Source organism: Nesoenas mayeri (genome assembly GCF_963082525.1).
Source record: "Nesoenas mayeri genome assembly, chromosome: 14".
Taxonomy (NCBI): Eukaryota; Metazoa; Chordata; class Aves; order Columbiformes; family Columbidae; genus Nesoenas; species Nesoenas mayeri.
Window position 1 is genome coordinate 15,830,791 of NC_137556.1, and position 21,232 is coordinate 15,852,022.

At 37.1% G+C, this 21,232-nt stretch overlaps 1 protein-coding gene across 1 annotated transcript in view; it reads right to left on the reverse strand.

Moving 5' to 3' along the window:
* DOCK2 (dedicator of cytokinesis 2) overlaps positions 1 to 21,232 on the reverse strand; it is a gene marked incomplete at its 5' end in the record, with an annotated part of 169,343 nt that overhangs the window by 72,250 nt on the left and 75,861 nt on the right. The gene's annotated exons all lie outside the window — the stretch shown is intronic.

Sequence of the window (21,232 nt, forward strand, 5' to 3'; positions counted from 1 at the left end):
ATGATATAAAATGCATCCAAGTCTGCATAAATGGGGAATTTTTCATCATGGAAGGAAGATGTACTGACATAAATCTTGGCTCGTGTAACACAGCATGCGTACAATTTCATGTAATTTTGTAACTATATAACTCCTACACAGGATAAAATACTTTATGGCTTTTAAAGCCAGCTAGACTATTAAAAGGTATTATATCAACTTCTCCATATTGCTGTCAAGTTGCTACTCCCCATCACCGACAAAAACAGGGACAAAGTGCACAGAAAGAATATTTTCATTTTAAAGTAAAACCGAAGGAGTAACTACCAATTGTTGTAACAGTTTTATTTTGCATATGCAATATGAAAAAATATTTAAATTATATCTAAGATGGCTTTATATTAGGTTTGTTTGGGTTTTTTGGTTGTTTCTTTGGTTTGGTTTGGGTTTTTTTGTGGTAGTGAGCTTTACTTTTAAACATTAAAAAGATCTTGGTGTGGTTAGCAGAGTAACCGGCTAAAAAAGAAAGTTTATAGCAAAAAGTCTTCCTAAGACAGAAAGCTTTTCATACTGAATCTTGGGTAAGCTGTTTAATAGAAACCATAAGGAATACTCAGTGAAAGGAGAAAACCCCATGGGAACACATGTATATACATGGAAGGATAAAACTTCAAAAATGACAGAATGATGTTCTAGTGGGTATTCTGCAAACTCCTGCCAAAGCAGCATCCTTCTTAGCTGTGGCTCTTTGCAAGGACTTCTGCTTCACAGATGCCCAGTTGATTTAGTTGCTGTTACAGGATCATAGAAACAAGGAACGGTGAAATTGTGATGATACAGGACAAAACTTATCAAAATAGCCTTGTCCGCACATGCTCATCTCTGCTGGAGGGACTGTGTCATACCAACAAACCATACCCAAGCTCTGGCAGAGTAAGGAATACATACCCCTTTCATAACTCCGCACCAGTCCAATGAGAGCTGAATTTTTTTATGTGCTTACTACAAAACTAAAAAAGGAGACAGGAGTGGAAATTTCTTTGAATTAACTTGAACTAAATCAGGGAATATTCTCATGTTCCATCAGCAGTGTGAGCGTCCCTTAGTTTCTCAATGACTGCAACCTAGGAGCCTCCAAATCCTAAAACTGCAGCAGGACAGGAGTTCATCCTGTTCCACATGGGCCACTCACAGTTCATTTTTTCCATCCTTGTTCTCCCCTCATTCCCACTAATCAAAGCAGAAGAAAATGTCACACAGTGTGTGGCAAAACACTGGCCCTGCTTCCCACATTTGTGCTGGTTTTTTGTAACACACATAAGCACGCTCAAAGGCGATGCCTCTGCTACCTTGGCATTAAATCCTTCTGACATTCATTCTGAAATTCATCTCATACACACACAAAAAAACCCTCAGACATAAATCCTCCTCAGAATAAACGGTGAATGCAGATATAACAGCACTGTGTTACAACACTTCTTCCCAAACACAAACTGACTTGGAAACTTTTTCCAGCATTTTAACAAACATGAATATCAACATTTTTTGTGGTGCCAAGTCATCTGTCCACATGAACTTCTTTGGAGGATGACAACTATATGCCATGAGAGAGATGCTTCTTTCTTTGCGTTGCTTTACTACCTAAACATTCAGGGCTATTTGCAGTGATATTCTATTTTTCCTCAGCACTAAACTGGGATTTCATTTAAATAGATTGTCTTGCTAACTAACAAACCAGGGTGCTAACATCTCCTGAATCTAGCAAACAGAGAAACAGTTAGAAAATGGTATTCTTAGCAGAAAACAAACAAAATCAGAATCACACTCATTTATAAACAGACTTGATCAACAGGAGTGCTGGACAAATAGCATATATGAAAAATAAAATCTGTTATGCCTCTGATATTTAGCGTATGTATCTCCTAAACAGTCCTACAAGGCTCTTATTTTTAGGATCAGTCACTGCAATACAGAATGCGTGGGAGCATCAGTATATTTCTGAGAGCAGATATAGAAAAGAAGATTGTGATTAGAACTATTGCAACCTACCCATTTATTAATTATATTTCTACATTAATGCTATTACATTTAATATCCATTTTAGAACTAGACTACTGAAACTGTTCATAAAAGCTTATTAGGTGACGGTATGTAGAATCATCCTTCTTGTACCACTCCACTGAAATGATACAAAAGGATCTGTTTATGAAGCAAGTATTTTTTTGTCATTTTAATTTAGTAATGAATATATTATACAATCACCTCTATAGAACTGAAGGGCAGAGCAAGCACTTGGTAGATGCTACACCAACACATATCCGAGAGAAATTAACATATTTTAAGATAACTAACCCCCTGACAACATCATAATTGTATGTTCTATAAACTAACTCTTTTCTCATTAGAGTTAGCATAAACCCATTGTGCTGGATACTACATTACAGCTTCTTAAGCCTGTATCTTGTGATCTATTGTGTGGTTCCTATTGAAATAAAGCCCCCTCAGAATCCTGGTTGCAACTGTACAATATTAAGAAAAGAATATGGAAAACTAGGACTGATTCTCATGCTCTTATTTAACTTCAAAGAGGACTGGAATCAAATCTCCCGTTTAGATCATTATCAGTTTTCAAGGCATGTTTTATTAAGAAGAAAAAAAAGTGACTTGTTCTGCTCAGTTTTTATCGTAAAAGCTAGTGCTAATATTTCATAGTTTTAAACAGAACTTACTAGACTGCAGAGCTTAATGCCAGGAATTCAGTAGCATAGAGTATTTTTTCTTAATTAAAAAAAAAAAAAAAAGGCAGCACAAGATGCTTCACTGTCTTTCCCGCAGAATTTCTCGTATTTAGAAAACACAAGTAACTTGTTTAATCTCTTCTTGGTAGAATATCCTGACCTCAGAGATTGCTAAATAAAATAAAGATGGGGCCAGACTTTTTAGCAGGGCCTGGTGCAATAGGACAAGGGGTGATGGTTTTAAACCAAAGGAGGGGAGATTTTTGCCCCGAGGGTGGTGAGAGCCCGGCCCAGGTTGGCCATAGAGGTGGTGGATGAACCATCCCTGGAGACATCCCAGGCCAGGCTGGACGGGGCTCTGAGCAACCTGAGCTGGTGAAGATGTCCCTGCTCATGGCAGGGGGGGCACTGGGGGACCTTGGAACATCCATTCAACCCAAACCATTCTATGAATAAGCATTTAAGTGTTTTAATAATTTTAGCAACTAATTACAAATCATTTGTTAAAAATGCAAAGACAGAAAGGAGTTACAACCAAACAAGGTGAAAGAATATCGTATATATGGCATCAATACAATGCCAAATGAACAAGGCAATAGAGAAGCAGCAAATTGGAAATAGATGAACAGTAGTGGAGCTCCCTTATCCCTTCCAGATTTTCATAAAAAAAATCTAAATGGCAGTGCTGCAATTAGAGAGTTCCAGGACATTAGGTCAGACTTAGGAGGTTGTACAGCTCAAGTCACAGATGCTCTGGAAGAGCAGAGTAATCAAGCATGAAAACAGGAAACCAATAATATAGCCACCCGAATTTTGGAGGATAGAGAAAAAGAACTTGCATTCTGTTGAATTCAAGAACATATTCTTCAGGATTTCACAGGACTGTGTAGGGAAGAGGTTCTTTGGCAGCAAAGAAACTAAAGAAAATAAATATGTAGGATACGGACATGCATTTCCCTATTGCTGGCTCTTCCTCCTTTATCACTGGTGCAGCCCCGCCACCCCCTCCCAGTTTTGGGGCATATCAGCACTTCAAGACAAGCTAAGGTAGGAAACAACCTAATGAACCAGCCTATGAGCACCATGGGGTCATGCCAAGTGTATGAAAATAAGTATTCACAGTCTGATAACAGATAGAGAAATGTTAATTATTGCAGAAATAATTATATGAATCCTATGGTTTTCTGGAAGGTAGTCACAAAGCAATTACCAGGAACACAAACATCTCTATCAACATACAAAATCTGGAAATTAAAAAAAAAAAAAAGAAAAAAAAAAAAACAGAGAGGAGAGGATATTACCACTGAACTAGGTCACTCTTGTTATACAAGGATATACATGCCTTTAGGCTGCCAGTTAGACAGACTTCTATTCCAGCCTTATAAGGCTTTTTTTCTGGGCTTATAGTAAGAATAACATAGCAATATTGACAGATTACACACAGTAACATTTTTGTAGGTTCTATCATCTTTTCCAAGTGTTGTTTGTTTTGTTTTAATTTCACAAGAAAACAACACCACCGAAACCAACAACCTGAAATGCATACCGAATTATTTTTGCTAACACCAGGTAAGATAACCCAAGCCTCTCTAACAGATACTAGGCTGCCTGCTTAACTCAACTTTATGGCAAGGTAGCCATTTGCTTTCTCATTCAACTTTATTTGGAAAATATTGGAAAAACTGCACACCCAGTCATGTCTGAAATGAGACCAAGAAACCACGTCTTTATGTTTTATGTGTTTTGTTAATAAAGCAGGAATACAATTTCAAAATACTCATTGAATTAGAGTGCTGCTTACCCAAGTTAAACCTAAAGCTATTCCCAAGGAGATCTTTTAGAATGAAATTATTGTTTAAAATAAAACCTCTACAATTTTGTGACAATAACCTCACTACAGAGCCACTAAGGCAATGTACTGCTTGTAAGGCATAATGAAGAAAGGAAATAACTTCTATAAAATTACTGACATCACAATAACAAGCCCCAGGAGAACATCCCAGGAAAAAACAAGAAGGAAGCCGTTCTTTATTCCAGAGACACGGAAGCATGGCAGGCTATACTACATATTATGTAGCCATTGTTGTTTTCTTTTCCAACTCACTAGAGATGCTTTGATCATGTAAAATACTCAATTACATGAGCCATTCTGCACTTGTAGAACCAGAAAGCACAGGGAGAGTGATTTTAAGGCAAGATGAATTTATTTATGTGATTAACTCACATATTACTCTTTACGGCTTTCACATATTTCACAACATAGGAGGAACAGGACTTCCTATTAATTTGTAGAACCTAGTGCATATGTTCTACTTTCCTGTCTGATTTGAAGTTTACTGCCTTCACTTGTGGAAAACTAATTTCAGAATAGAAGTATCCTCCAAAAAATCTTATTTCCATGCCATTTTTGAGTTAAGCTTATTTTGATTCCCACATACAACTTCTGGATTTCTTCAAAATGCCAGCCTAAGACTGAATAATAAAAAACCCAACACTGAATGACAAGTAAGAGCCACACAGCTCAGCACAGCGCAGATTTATTAGAAATGTCTGCCAATGATTAACTTCTCTGACTGTTTAATAACTTTGCTAGCTAAAAATAAAATTTGATTTTATACAAGTTATAAAACCAGTTACAAGATACAGATATTAAGAAATATCTGATGTGAGTAAAAGCAAAGAAACAAGCTTTTGTTTTGCTCTTGGCATCACTGGGACACTTACTTATGTTGCTCAGAGAAGCAACGTGCTATTAACTTCTGCAGCAAGTCCAGAGCCCTTGCTGTGTTCACAGATCTCAACCTTCCCTTTAGTGACCACATCAGTAGATCATTAAAGAATGAGCTACTGTCCTTTATGTTTCAGCATCTTAGAAACTCAATAAGTTTAAGGAATGCCCTTCCCAAGAGGACAGTGAAATGCTTATCTACGCTTCTGTGATTTCTTTTTTTTTTTTTTTAAATTTTATTTTTTTGCCAGATTATTGCAGCTCTGCTTTCTGGAGGCATGCCAGGACAGACTAGGCACAAGATCCCATTGATTTTAAGTGCCACGAGCAGAAGACATATATATATAATATATACGATACTTGAGTATGTTTCAAGATCTCGCTGTCATCCCCCCATCTCAACACATACTGAAGTATCACTTCACTTCTTTCTTTTTTTTCCTGCCATTTTACTGGCTTCCTTTTAAATAGCATATTGATTTTATCATGTCACTACCTGCACTAAAGCCACTTCATTATCTTACTGTATTTTGTCCTCCCGAGATTACACAATTGCCCAGAATGTTCTTGATCCTGTTTCTAGACGCAGTTATGCCGTGTGCCAAAAGACCCACAGCTACTGCATCTCAGCCCTTGACTTCAGAACACTGTGGCATCTCAATAATAACCTCTAATGGCAGAGTCTCATTCTCTTTATATAGGCTTTTTAAAACTAAAATTAAGGGTAACGAATATCATGAAGATTAGGAGGTGAATATACCAAAGCAATTACTTCACAGAGGTATAAGGTTGATAGAAAACCTATAAATTAATCCTCCTAGGTTTTGTTTGTTTTTAACAAGTCACCCTCAGCACCTCAATCATCAAGAGCATTTGGGTTCCAGCTGAGTGTCCAGTCCCTATGTAACTCAGACCTTTTCCAGCTTGCTGCATTGACGAATAAACTAGCTTTGCATAAAGAAGAAAACCACATTTTCTATCTAAATACCAAGGGACAGAGATGTTTGATCTTTTTTTCCTCTTCGAACACTTAATATTCCTACATTCCTCAGTACCTGTTAATACTGAGGTAGTTTTAAACTCTCATAACCTGTTTTAAGTCGGTAATAATAATAATAATAATAATAATAATAGTATTTGAATAAAGTGTGAAGAACAAATCATCAGTTGTCTTACTCTAGCATGGACAGATTTGACTAATTTGACCTTCTGTGGCTTTGAAGAATGAATAGTATTTAGCCGTTAATAGATTAAAATAATGCTACATATGGCAATAATGCTGTAACTTAAAATTGGTACCTGTGTCAAAGAATGAGCAGCGGAGAAGGTTACACTCAATGCCTGGGGCTCCTAACACTGGGAGTGGTGCAAATCTTAGAGAGCAATTGTAAGGCTACTTCATTTTTCAGGCTGCAAATAATTAACTGAAGTGGGCTTTTTACAAATGCTCTCCTCACAAACAGCAAGGCTTTTGATAAGCAGCTTCTCTCTCCTTTAGAAAAGGTGTTCAGGAAATAATGATGCTACAATTCGGTTTTAAAGGCACCTGCCCTGCATAGTAATCTCTGTACCTCACAAGCAACATTGAACCACAAAGCATTAAAATATACAGGATGGAAGTGATCTATAAGATGACAGAATAAAGTCAGAGAGAATTATAGATAAGTTGGTGTACCAGACTGAAAACAATCACTTTCAGAATGCTCATGAAAGAAACTAAACCTGCAGCCTTTCTCACAGATTGGCAGAGAAGTACTGCACAACAGATCAGATGTGAGCAAAGCAAAATATGCTACACTAGAGACAATATGAAATCCACCTAAAATTTGCAATACAAAGCCAAAAGAAGAGAACAAGCATGTCCAGAGACTTTTCTATCATATAACTCTCATTTATCTAATTGTAATGCCCAAAAATACGCCATTTATCTCTCCAACATCATCAGGTTGGTGTATTTTGAAATAAAATGACTTCTAGCAGGAACTCAATACACAGAGCTTTCTCTTTTGCGCTACTCTTCTCACCAGTCCCCTCAAGAATGAATAATTCTCATTCATGGCGGGTTGAGGACAGAATGAAACAGAATTCATACAAGAACCCAAACTACCAACAATAATATCACTGCTCTGTTTCGCAATCATTGAAAGACAAAACACGCCAATACATTAGACTGCCTTAGCAGACTACACTGCAGAAAGATAAAACCTGAGAAAAGCTTCCTCTGATACTGAGACCAGATTTTCTCAGAGGATTCCCCAGCTCATTATATGTCAACCTACATTCTTTCTCCACCTGCAGCTTTTCACACCAGAAGTAGGGAGCTTATGGGAAATGTCATTCTCTGCATATATCCTGCCAAAGCCAATAAGCATAATTTCAGTCTCTCCAGAAGTTACTGTCAGCCAATTCCTTGTAACCCAGTCTCCAAACTGCCATAATTCAATTCCCTCACACTGAAAATGTTTTTCAAAACCAGCAGTTGGGAAGAGATACAGCAAGGTATATTCAGCTAAGTACACAAAATACATCTCATGAGGACAAAATACAATGCCACTTGCGTTTCCGATGTCATTCACATGCCTGAAGGAATAATACAGGTAAAAAAATCCTCAAGATGCAGATTTTAAATTCCAGCCCTGTTACCACGATGAGATCTGGCTCAGTCTTTCCACACAGGTTTCAATATTTCTGTAGGAAACCCAGAAACCATGGTGCAATGTATTTCAGCAAGAACCTGGCATGATTTCTTCTCTCACCATCTCCCAATATATCCAGAAGGTTTGTGATATAAGTGAGAGTAACAGTTGACTCCTTACATTTACTGGATACTCCCACATACTCAAGTGGTAAAAAAGAAAAGGGAAAAAGATGACCTTATGGAGATCCTGAAGAATCACAACTGAAAACACTGTGCTTAGGCAGCATCACGCACAGCTGCAGCACAGCAGACTGCTAAATATGTTGGGAGTCAGCTTTGCCATGTCATTCTTCGTGCTCTGAAGTGATAAATTAATTGAAAAAACAGAAAATACAGAAATCAACTGAAAGCAAAGGGGCTGCAGCAAGTACACTCAAGAGTTGTTTTTTGCAAGTAAGTACATGCTGTAATGATAAAAACAACTCAAGTGTAAAAGTCAGTCTTCAGCAAGTGCTTCACTCTGCTTTTAAACAGTCTTTGTTTCCAGGAATTCAAATCTTTTCAACGCATCTAAAGATCAAAAGAAAAACAGCTTTTAATGTACAATAACAGTATTATCCCCCTAGTCTTCCTTTCATACTCACCCAACAACCCTAATATTAAAAATTTATTATGCACCCTCCAAGTAGACAGGAATGGAAGAAATACTCCACCAAATACTCAGACATGCATGGATGCAAAGTAAATCTGTCTATACTTTTAAAAGCACCTCATACAGTAACTTCTTGAGGAATCCAGAACAAATCTGCCTGGAAAATTCAAGTATATAAGCCTATATACAAAGAACATAATCCTCTGTTTTGAACACTAGTGTTCACTCTGTTTCCAGTTTGCACACCCATTTGAACAAGGAAGACTAACAGCAGAGTCACGGAACACAGACAATCATTATTTCCCCCAGTTGTCCATTCAGGCCTAATGCTGCACTCCGTTCCCTGCCTGCAGCATCTTCTGGGTCTGCTCACGGGAGAGAAGACAAATCACAGTCGTTCTAGTCATATTCTCAACAGGTTCATTGAGAGCCAATTCTAACCTATAAATCACACTTACAGGTCAGCTGAGAGCTCTGCAGAAAGAAATAATGTTCCACCTCTCAGTCGGGCTAAACTGCACTGTTAATGCAGTGGCCCACATATTTTAAATGGAATCACAGTGTCTAATATTAGGACTTAATCCAAGATTCCTGTATTCCCACCTAGAGCGCACTGCTGTACTAAACAGCCTATTCAGAAACAGCAAAATTGTCTTCAGTAATCAAGTGACATCATTCATAAATATACATAACAAAAAATTACACAACTTGGGGCAGATGGTGTCATGTTGCTAAGCATTCCCAACATATATAGTTACTGTAGGAAAAATATTTGTTTTTTTTAATGATGTTTCAAAATCCAGAAGCACAGCAATAAAAACCGCAGTGTTTTCTAAAACTTGAGAACATTGTTAGAGAAGATAGCAAAATTTTTCATCTTACACACTTAAAGTCTTCCTGCATACTGCATGGACATCAATCACAATCAAATCAGAGTTCTGCAGCTTGCAAATGAAGACAGAAGAATCATGTTCAGTGTATGAAAGTCTAGGTAGTGATTGTTTCCTTTTCCTGAACGGAACTTTACTTATAGGAAGATAAAGTAATTCCAATAAGGAAATAAGCAGTTTGTCTCAATCAGTATGATTTAAACTAAAGTTACCTTGTCTCCACATGCAATGGAATGGAATTCAAAGGTGAATAATACATTGCCAAAGTTAAAACAAATGGAAATATTTCAAAACCACAGTCTGGATCCCTATTACTTATCCCTCTCTAAGCAGGCAGTGGCTTCAGTTGGATACTTAATTCCCTACATTGTGACGCATTTTAAAAGGTGAAAGTTGTCACTGCATGTTACAGCCAACAAGAATACTACAGATCTGTGCATAACGCAAGAAAGAATCCTTGAAAAATATTAGTGTGAGCCAAGCACTGAAAAGTGAATTCTGTAATGAAGTTACTTCTGTGCCACAACAACCAAGTCCATACATGTTTGTTGTTCTGAGCATAGCAAACAAGATCCTGTGGGACGATGGGAAAGGATTTTCTTACAGAATCACCATGAAAACACTTCAGAGAGTTTTGACTCTTCATCTTCTGTCTAGAAAAGATGCAGTCTACCCAGGTGCAGAAATAAACAGGAGTGTTCCTGTAAAGGAAGAAATTCAGCACATATATTATGAAGGGATGTTAACCTTCTGGAAGTCCAAGGGGGTGAAAACACACTTCTGATATTTTTCTCTCGCCTGCACTATGATTTTGAGTAAACAAGCCCAAAAATTCAGACAATAAGCACATGAGATCACCAGATGTTGCTACTTTTAGTTATTATTGATAATCCACTAGTGAAAACAACATATACTATGAAACAAGGGCTGAAATATCCAGGTGGATAAGGGACTACCAGGAAGATAAATAGATAGATAGATAGACAGGCAGACAGATAGATAGAGCAACTCTCCTTTCCCCCCCCAATATATGGAGAAGCAGCTTTTGTTAATATATGAGCAGCTGACATCTGAAGAATAGCCACAGGTTCATGAACAAATACATTTGCAATCAAACTGCTAAGGCCTGCAAAGCAGCATGGTACCTCTCATACACACACACAGATGTGCACATCTGCCTAGGCACAGACTACATACAGGTCCAGATTAACATTTTATAAAGCCTGGATAGAAATTTACAGCAATCTGAGGTGTCATAATTATGTATACTTTAACACAAACATCAAGCACTTCCCAGTATTTTTCCCACTACCAAGAAAATGGAAGAATAGCAGATTTATATGAGAAACAGCACTGAAATTTTATGTTATGAACCAGCTATTTGAACACTTTCCAGCTCACCAACCTGTCACATTGGATAACTCCCATCTCCCTGTAGGCACTCAAGCATTTCTTCAAGAGAAATTTCTGTTTTAAGTACACTTGTCTTTGCAAACTAACACTGGAAAAAAAAACCCAACTTGTGTACTGTATATATGTGACTGAATTTATTCCCTTAAGATAAAAGTATGTGTTATATCTTATTTCCTGACAGTAAACCTTGTACTAACAATTTCATATATATGCTCCAAAAGAAATATTGAGATAGAAGTGTGTTCTAATCCATGAAGCCTTTCATTCTGAAACAGCCAGTGGAATGTATCATCTCCTCAAAGGAGATAGCTGAACTTTTATTAGAGTACAATAAAGGAATTTGAAGTACCACAGTTCTGAAAGTTACATTCAGAAATGATGATGATAATTTTATCTTTCAGTGCATCTTCAGCACTTCATGCAGAATGGCACTGCATCATCTCAATCAAAATATAGTGAAGCCACATTCAATTTTCATTCCTAAAACTTGCTTAGCTAAGTCCATTTTTCTGCTGCAGTAAATATCACAGCATCTTCTCTACCCAACCTCCCCAACCTGAAGTAACTTTCAAATCTTGCTGTAATGTTACTCAGAGATAAAAATCCTATAATCTCTTCCATCACTGAAATGTTCCCTTTCTGAAGTCAGAAGCTTACATCCTACATCCTGCATTATTCATCTATGTTAGATCATCCTCTCCATTCACTTTGATCCTACCTCGAGGTGGTTCACAAAACCTGCTAGCACAATTTGTAAAAGAGTTTGCGCCTTCTTCTTAGGTCCTCGTTCTGTAGGTGCTCAAGCAAGGTTCAGTCAGCATTACCAAACCCACAATAGGGTTTTTCCAACAGGGAACATTTAAGCACATACAGGAACACACAGAGAACTCTTCTGTGGCAGCGCTCACAATCCAAATAGGACATTCTGCGTACAGGCCAGTGAGAATAAGGAATAGAAGGATACTACACAAGACAACCTATGCACTGGAGAAAACTCCAGATACCAGACTATGATACGCAAATTATTCAGTCTCATATAATAAACACATTTACCTTCATAAATAGCTTTTTGCTTTATTCCATGGGACCCAAAGCAATAAGACTCCTTGTTGTGATCAATAATTGGCCCCTGCACACAGGAGCCATTTAAAAATCTCAGCAGCTTCATCTTTCCTTTTCTCTGCCAGCTTTTTCCTGTGTATCACAATAAGCTGCTAATTTGCCCTTTTGGGGGATTGGTTTTACTTCTGAGGCTCTGCATCTTTTATCCATTCTAATCTGAAGATATTCCCTTCAGAAGCCTCCTTGCAGTTCATCTGTAACTTTCAGGACATTTTCATCCATTTCCTTCTGCAAGAAACATTATCTAAAAACCGTCTGCTAAAACTTGCTTCTAAAGATTTTTCTTTTTCAGAAGAGAAAACCTTTTTGTTTTACTGCCTATGAGATCCTGGAAGAAAATTTTGTGAAATCATCAAGATTTGCATACCGATCCATTCACTGCATGACAGACGGCCCTTGCTCTGTGTTCTTTCCTAGCAACCAATACATGTGATCACCATGTGCTACCTCTGAACTTCATCGAAGGAAGAACCTGAGGTTCATTTGAGTCTCTGACTCTCTCAACAATTTTTGGATGTTTACAAGTTAAAGAAAAGTCATGACTGGAAAATAATTAGAATACAGCGTTTCATGTTACCATTAGCACATAAAGCTGGTGACTGTCTCTTCAGTAGATACTGCTTATATTGTATGTTCAAAAGGCAAGGAAAAAGCGATATGGTTTAGAATGTCTAATTAAGCTGTCAGAAAGATACTATATAAGTCTTCTGAGCATTAAAACCTTGCCATTTCAGAATTTTGCCATTTTGAAATTAAGCCTAAACTGCTAACTGAATAAATATATCCACCTTTTATAAGATGAAATTAAATGAGGTATCGTGAATAAAATCACTCCAGAAACATAAAGCATCACACTATATTTAAAGAGGTCCACTTGAAGGAAAATCAAGTGGTACCTACCTGGATTTTGCAGGGTTTGAGTGTGTGTACTATTTTTCCTGCAAAAGCACATGTACTGGCTTTTTATGCAAGACCTTTAAAAATGAAGCTTTCATGTGGCACAATACAAAAGGAAGCCAAAAAAGTTTTCTCTGACTTTGCCTTTTAGCCCTTTTCACAATTCCTTCAAGTTTTTCAAAAGCTCCAAGAAACATACTCGATTTTTATTTATGTGAGAAAGATGCATCCTGAGAACAGAGCTTTTTTCACCAGTCCATCTGTCCTGAGCAGGGAGAAAGGAATGGGAATCAGTAGAAATCTGTGGCTGCATCCGTACTGTCTGCCAAGAGCCTCGGTGATCCAGGGGGAGCTCAGCACAGCTACCCCTTTGCCCTGGCACTGGGCATAAAACCAGGGTGCACAGATGGAAACAGAGGACTAAGATTGTGCCAAAATGTGGGCCTGTAGCATAGATGATATTTGGCAGCACAGATGCAAATAGTGAAATAAAACAGACTAAAGGAATTGGTTTGAGGACTCTCACAATCCATTCTTACAGCAACATTATTAGTGGGCCAAGCACTACACAAGTCAGTTGTAACAGTAAAACCCAAGAAGCAAATCAAAACATATCCAAGAAACAGCTGTATTCTGGTAACATCACAATGAATGACAAAGAGAAAAAAATCAAGACATCTATGGAATTTTCAAGACAGTCCTTTGCAGACCCTATGACAAATTTGAGGGCCAGAGTTCAGTTTCTTACTATTAATGACTATTAAAATAATTCAACTGCTAATTATGTCTGTATCCTAAAGAATATAAGTGGTACATCAGGTAACTGCAAAGTGTGACGTGGTTTTTGTCTCTTCTTTGCCACAAACCCTTTTGACAAGCAGTAAAAATGTTCTCAGATATGACAGAAACCCATAGTAGCATTCCAGCAAATTCTGGAGCCAAGCTTTCCAACAGAAGTGTGACGCTGACGTGAGAAGCGTGCCGTGTACCCCTAGGGCCGATAATGCGGATCTGAAGAGGTATTCAGGCATCTGGGCCCAAGATATCCAGTCATGACATACAATGCTGATCATAGTTCACAACTTCATTTCTCATGTGCAGTTCAGCACTTCACTTTTAAGACTGACTTGGACTCTTAAAGAACTGCCACAAACATTAATCATTTCAGTTACCTCCAAACTGGAGACTGTAATACTGTGAAACTAATTGGTGACAGTGGCAGATGAAAGATAGCATCAAATTGCAGTGTCCATAATACACATGCCCAAATAAGTCTATGATAACGTTAGAAAACACCCTGCAACCTGAGACAATGCAGGAAAATATGCAAAGGAAAAATCTATTAAGAAGCAATCTTACCTTTTCCTCATAAAATGATACTTCAAGTACAACTTTTATTTTTCCCCAGAACATTAACCTAGAAGTATGTACTGATACAGTTACAAACTGCACTTAAATATATATATATATTTTAAATATATATATATATATACATAAAACTGATTAATCCAATAGTGAAAAAGAAGAATGTTTCAAAAGTACTCAACAGACATTTTAGAATGAGCATAACATAGGCATGGTTTCATGATGCAAAAGGTATAACATAGGAATGTTTTCATGATGCAAAAGGATAGGAAGTTTTTAATGAAGCACAACCCTTATGTATTCTATATTTAAAGCTACTCACATCAAGAGAATGCTATAAGTTGCTTATACAATAGTATTCTATTATTCTATTGCCATTCTACTCCAGAATCTCAAAATCCCCCAATAACCTGACACTACTATAGAAGAGCCTGCTATAAACACAAAGGTTACCTTAAATTAAGGATGAAACTATTAAAAACAATTCTGCAGTCCAGCAGGCTGTGATGAATCCATTTCTGGCCTTACTGAGCTCAGAGGTTGGCAGAAAATAGGGCTGTAAAATCCACTGAGGTTTCTTAGAGCTTGAAAATGTAAGACATTGATTAAAATCCACCCTAGAATGACTTAGTGCGATTGGTGCTTTAGAGGTTACCTTTGAGAGAATACTGAAGAAAAATTTGGATAATGACATTAAAAATTCTGACAGTTACAGAACCATTCAAGTATTAAATTGCTTTATACTTTTAGATTTTAAGGATTGCTTCCATGTTGGATATTTCTCATCCCAGCTCTAAGTTTTACATCTCAGAAAAATACGTAGCAATCTGTCTCATTATATTTTTGCCAACATACATGTTTTAAAACTTGAGCTGCACTGAAAAGAAGAAAAAAGGCAAACTGTGTAAACTTGGCTCAGTCTGCGGATGGAGGGAGAACAAAGTCAGCTTCAAACTAGTGTTTATGTTTACTCAGGAACAAGGCGAACCCAATGCAGTTCAGCTAAGGTTGTGTTATTGTAACAGAGGGCAGGAAAAGGGGAAAAGAGACATTTTTGAGCACCACCCAATTCCAATGGTTTTAAATCCATCTCTAGCTCTTCATGTTATCTGGTGATACACGTTTTAGTTCAGTCTGCAGTGATTTCAGAAGCATATCTAAGCTTATCCTCAGCACCTCTCACTAGTTTGAGGAAAAAGCCAACATGAGTTTTATCAAAAGTAGAGGTACGACTAAATTAAACAGCCCAGCCAACATCTATTGTCAAAGTTCCTGCCAGAGAGAGAAAATGAACATGAAGACAACTGACATCCAAACCAAGGCACTTAAAGCATGAATGCATGCTTATTAATCAAAAAAGTTTCATTTCAGACACTGATTTTTCTTTCTGAAAGGCAGGCGTGAAGCTACATATGGAATGGGTCCTCTGCAGTGCTCAGTCTGTCATCCAGCCATTGACAGACACGCGGTTCGGAACAGCCGCAGCACATAGAGCCTCTTGTCCTGCCAACCTCTTCAGGATATCGGAGAGATTTGCAGTATGAAGGGAAACTGACAGTCACACATATTTCTTAGAAACTGAGGGTCATGATTCTCCCACCAAGGGAACAGCTTATTATCAAACAGAAACCACACTGAATCAACAGAACTCTTTCAAATGAAAATGTCCATCTACCTGCATATCATAGACAATCTGTATTATATAAAACACAAATCAGACACGACATAATATATTCAGACTGAGTAGTTTTATCTTACAGTTATTACAGTTCTGTCAGCTATCATTGTATCAGTAATGCTTGAATTCATCTGCTGTTTAATCTTTGGTAGATATGTCATCTGGAAGTGGCAAAAATTTAGAGTGAATCAGGGAGTTTGAAGTGCTGATGCTCAAAAGTACCGCATGGTAAATGACACAAATCATCTTTCTGTTGAAAGCCCTCACAAAAAGCTTTTAGCCTAGTAGTTTTATTTATTGAACAGGGTCTGTCCAAATTTGTTTTTCAATAAATACTGGCTTTAACACATGCATAAAATAAAAGCAAAATACTACAACCATATATCACACTTCCAACATAAGTAAAAACATTATTTTTTTCTGAGCAAACTAAGTAAGATGGAAAATTAAGGTGTTAAACTGCAATTGAGTCTGAAAACCATGTCAAATATTTAACTTTTCCCACAAACTGCAGCAAACACCCAGAACCACCACACTCGCACATCTACATCCTTCCAAGATCCCCACTGCCCTTTGCTGTTACATGTGCTTTTCACCATAATCTCCACATATCTTTACCAGCTGCACTCCTCTACCCACCGCTTCAGTCATTACACTGAAATATCAACCAAAAAACTGTGTGTGACACTCTTCAAGAAATCAAGAAGGCAGGTACAGGATAGATGGAAGAATAATTATTACAATATATCTATATCTATATATCTTACGGTCGAATTTCTTCTACCTGGCTGACTTAACTGTGAGTGCATTTTTAAGAACTCAAAACCACAATCTGGAGGTTGGAAAACCAGTTTCACTGCTATTTGGAGGTGGCAGACTTTGCACCTTGGTTTTTTCCAGGCAATTCACATATTACACCCAGTTATACAATTACACTACAGCTAGAATAAAGTTACACTGGTGAGTAACTATCACCATTAAGAAGTGTGTGCAGAAAGCTTGTAGAGACTTCAAAAACTCTAAGACTTGTTTTAATAATATAAGCCAAGAATAAAAGAAAAAAATGCAATGATATCTATCAGTCAGATTCACACACTCAAAACATTAAAAAGAGAAGCATGAAATATGCACTATTTAATATTAAGTATCAAGCAGAGTTGTAACGACACAGCACAAGCGAAGCACAAGGCATTGCCACAGCACTGACGAGCGGCTGCCCAGGGAAGGGATGGGGAGGAGGGGGCTGGATGTGCGGTGATGGAACCTTGGAGACATTCAACCCCAGTGAACTTCTCCTGCCAAAAGTGTTCTCATTGCAAGACAAATTTTAAACTGACATATGCGTTTTTGTTGTAAGTGACAGAAGTTAAATGAATACATTGAAAGCATTTCTATAAAATAGGTCCTTAGAATGTTTCACACTTCAGTCCATGGGAAATAATGAGCAAAACAAGACCTGTAAGTTGTGAGCAAGAAAAGAAGGAGGAATTCCATCCTGGGCAAGGGAACGTGTTATTTAAACTTATTAATTGGCAATGTTACACTGATTTGTGAATCTAAACAGTATCACAGTCAGCTATAACTCATAGGAATTCACTAATTTGGGTTTTCAATTCAAGTATTTGAGCATTCCTATCTATTTTTTTTTAAATTTCAGTTTGATTTAATATAAATAACAGCATCAAAACTGTCATTACAACAATTCATATGAACCCCAGACTATTGCATGCCAAGGCAGCTAAAAATCACACAGCATTAAAATGGCAATTTGCAAGTTAATAACGCAAGGATCTACCTCACATGTCTGTACAGCTAAAGTAGAGAGCTCTCCCAAAACCGTTAAGGGCTTTTTACTTGTATTTAAAACACAAAGGATTAGATTTCTAAGTTTCTTTCTGAATTTAATTGGGCAAGTATAACCTTTAAAGTAGTCCATCTGCCTGGAGCACAGCAGCTGTGATGGGAAGTGGAGAACACTACAGCAATATTTGGATAAAATCTCAAACAAAACTGTAAAAAGCCTCCAGTAATTAGTGGATGACAGGAGAATTCAGAACTTGGCACTAGAACCTTATTTGCAGAACTCTTTGGCTTGTTTATTGTGTATACTTGTTTGCAGTGAACAAGCAGTACTGTGATTTAAGTGACTTAATGCCAGCATATCATGAAAACAAAATTTGGTATTAACGTACATATTTGTTTCTTCAATAGCTTATGCAACATTTTGCTGTGCAGTGAAACCATCCAACACTCACTTTCTTCTAAAACTTAATAATAGAGCAAGATCACATTATTACTTTGCTTATATTATATTATATTATATTATATTATATTGCCTAAATGTTACATAAGACTACATAACAGATCGATATATATTCTCTAACAAGATCCTTCCCATTGCACCCATCTCATTAATTCTTGTAAATTAAATATGGGGAAGTTTGTGCAATGCTTAAATAAAAGATGATGGAAGTAGTAAGGCTATATGAAGCCATCAGTAAATTAACAGGGAACAGGATTAATAGTAAATTAACAATATGCTGGGAATTCAGTGCATCTTTAAAATCACTGTAATCCTAAAAGCAAACTACTTTTGATTATTAAAAATCCCATAGAATATTTCCCCATGTTTTGCATAAATTTACCCTGTTATCCCTATTCTGTTCTAGCAGATGGTTTCAGATGTAGTATATCTTATTAAAAATACAGGGAAAATTTTACATAGAGGTACATCTCATGTATGAATTTTGAATTCAGTACTTAAAATCTGCTGCTGGTTAACACTATTCATTGCATATACAAAATTTCAGCTCAAACTACTCTGGAATGATTTGGGTAGGAGAATTCACATTTGTGAGGAAGTCTATCACAGTGATTATTTGGGTAAAAAACAGCAAAACCACCCTTAACACTACAGAAATATGCAGTGAGAAGTCCTAGTTAAAATGTAAAGAAGTTAAACGTAGATAATTCAAACAATATATGACATGCCCTCACCTACATGTTCCACCTCAGAAAGCCATTACAAATCTGAATTTGTAACAGAAAGGTTGCCGACAATAATTCTATCGAAGTAATTACATTTTGATATAAAAATATTGAAGCAACAAGATGCGTCTTGGCCTATGTGATTGCCAGTCATATATAAAGTCACTTACCCACATAGTTGAAGTGCAAGCCTTAGTTTTCACTTTAACTGCCTTTATATTTTCTTCTTGCAACTCTAGTATATCACATCTTCATTAGCAATGTCTTGTTACATATCTCTATCATACCTTGTTGTGCCACCGGTCAACACATCATGTGTTCCTATGCCAGGGAAAAGGAAACAATGCACTGCCCAGCCCTTCAACCCATCAAACCCCCATCACCCAGCCTGGCCGTCCTACCAGCTTCAATCCATCATCTGCTTGTACGCTTGAGTACTAACATACAAATGGCCCATCCTGCTGCTCAAGGCAGGGGATGCATCCATGGTCTGCATTTGGAGCGACTATTCATTAGCACTTCAAATTTCACTACTACTACTACTGTTTTTGTAGAACAGAGAGATTTTGGAAGAGGTCAATGCTCATTACCCCTTCACTTGTGAATAAGATGTCACTGTAGCAAACATTATCATAATTGAAAAGTCAGCTGGGAAAAATGTGTTGAAGCTTTATTTTAGGGTCTACAAAAAGATTAGGTCTTATATTACACTTGATAAAGACTAAAATACTTGCAAGTAAAGTTTTGCTAACAGCTAGCTCCACAATAAAATGTCACCTTTTACTTTACTTCAGTCTTTCTAATGTAATACATGCTCATTATGACTGTAATACTGGCCTGTGTTTTTTAGAAATGTAAGTTTTAGTGGTCACTCAAAATGTTTAATGTTCGTTTTCTTCTGGACCAAACATGACAGATCACAGCTTTACAGGCCAATCTCCTGCATGCAAATTGACAAGGACAATTTACATTGTCTGTGCAGCCAATTTGAGTCTTGATACCCAAATAATTGATACATCATGGGAAAAAGACGGTTTCTCCCCAAAAAAAGTTTCCATTTGCCTTAATGACATTTTAAAATAATTTTTTCCTTGACCAAGAATTGTACTCAAATATGAACACTTTGAAATGAGCAACTCTAACAAAATAAGAATAATAATTAAAAATAAACCCGAGTTTTGTTTGAACCTTAACTTGCCTCCAAAATAAGAATTCACATTTGTATTGTTCAGTTTTTTGACTTTTCATCCATAATAGGATTTAATAGCCATTATCAAATCCGAACATTTACGTTTTAAGATCTGTATTTGGGACCGGATTGAGGCCCCTACATGAGTACAGATCACTAGGAGAAAACTGCTGCTCTGAATATTTTAGATCCATTTTTGGTGCTTTGTGTTTAATATGAAGAAAACCTTAGTCACTTCAAAATTATAAAACATTTTTCAGTTTCTATATAAGTATCTCACTGCCAAAGTTATAAAATCACTAGAGGTGAAAAGTCGTTAGGAGACAGTAGAAGAAAATTACAGTTTATTCATCTACATCTGTTTTCTTTTTACTTTCAGGAAATAGTTACTGTTATTGTGCATGTCCTGGTTATCTGGTCTGGATCACCCTTCTGATGCCACAGCATGTACAGAACTTCCCCAAAGGAAACAGTCCCTTGGATCTGACTGGCCTTGCATCTGCATGAACTGAATAACAACTGCACGTCAATAACTCATCTCACCGAAACCCACTGGATGGTGGATTTTTACCTGGTCAGAAGTGGTTACACGTTGCATAACTGTTTGGGAAGATTAGTTTCCTTTGCAACATAAAAAGATGGCTGAAGAAGAAAAGCTCTCTCTGAAGAAAGCAAGTCAGTTTGGTATTAATGGACATATTCCATCAGTACAACCATGCAATGGAAATGAAAATGCCACCCTAAGTTATTATGGTTGTTGTTTAGACAACATGCAAATAAAACATATGTGATTGGTCAGTCATAAAAAAAGCTGGATGACTAATGGAGCTGACTGTCAAACAAGAGCCATCAGAAAAGCCATAGACTCAACCTCACCTTTAAATTAGTTATGTGTAAGAAAAACAGCTTGTTACAACTTGGTAATGCAAAGATCGCATTAGCTTCAGAACACAAG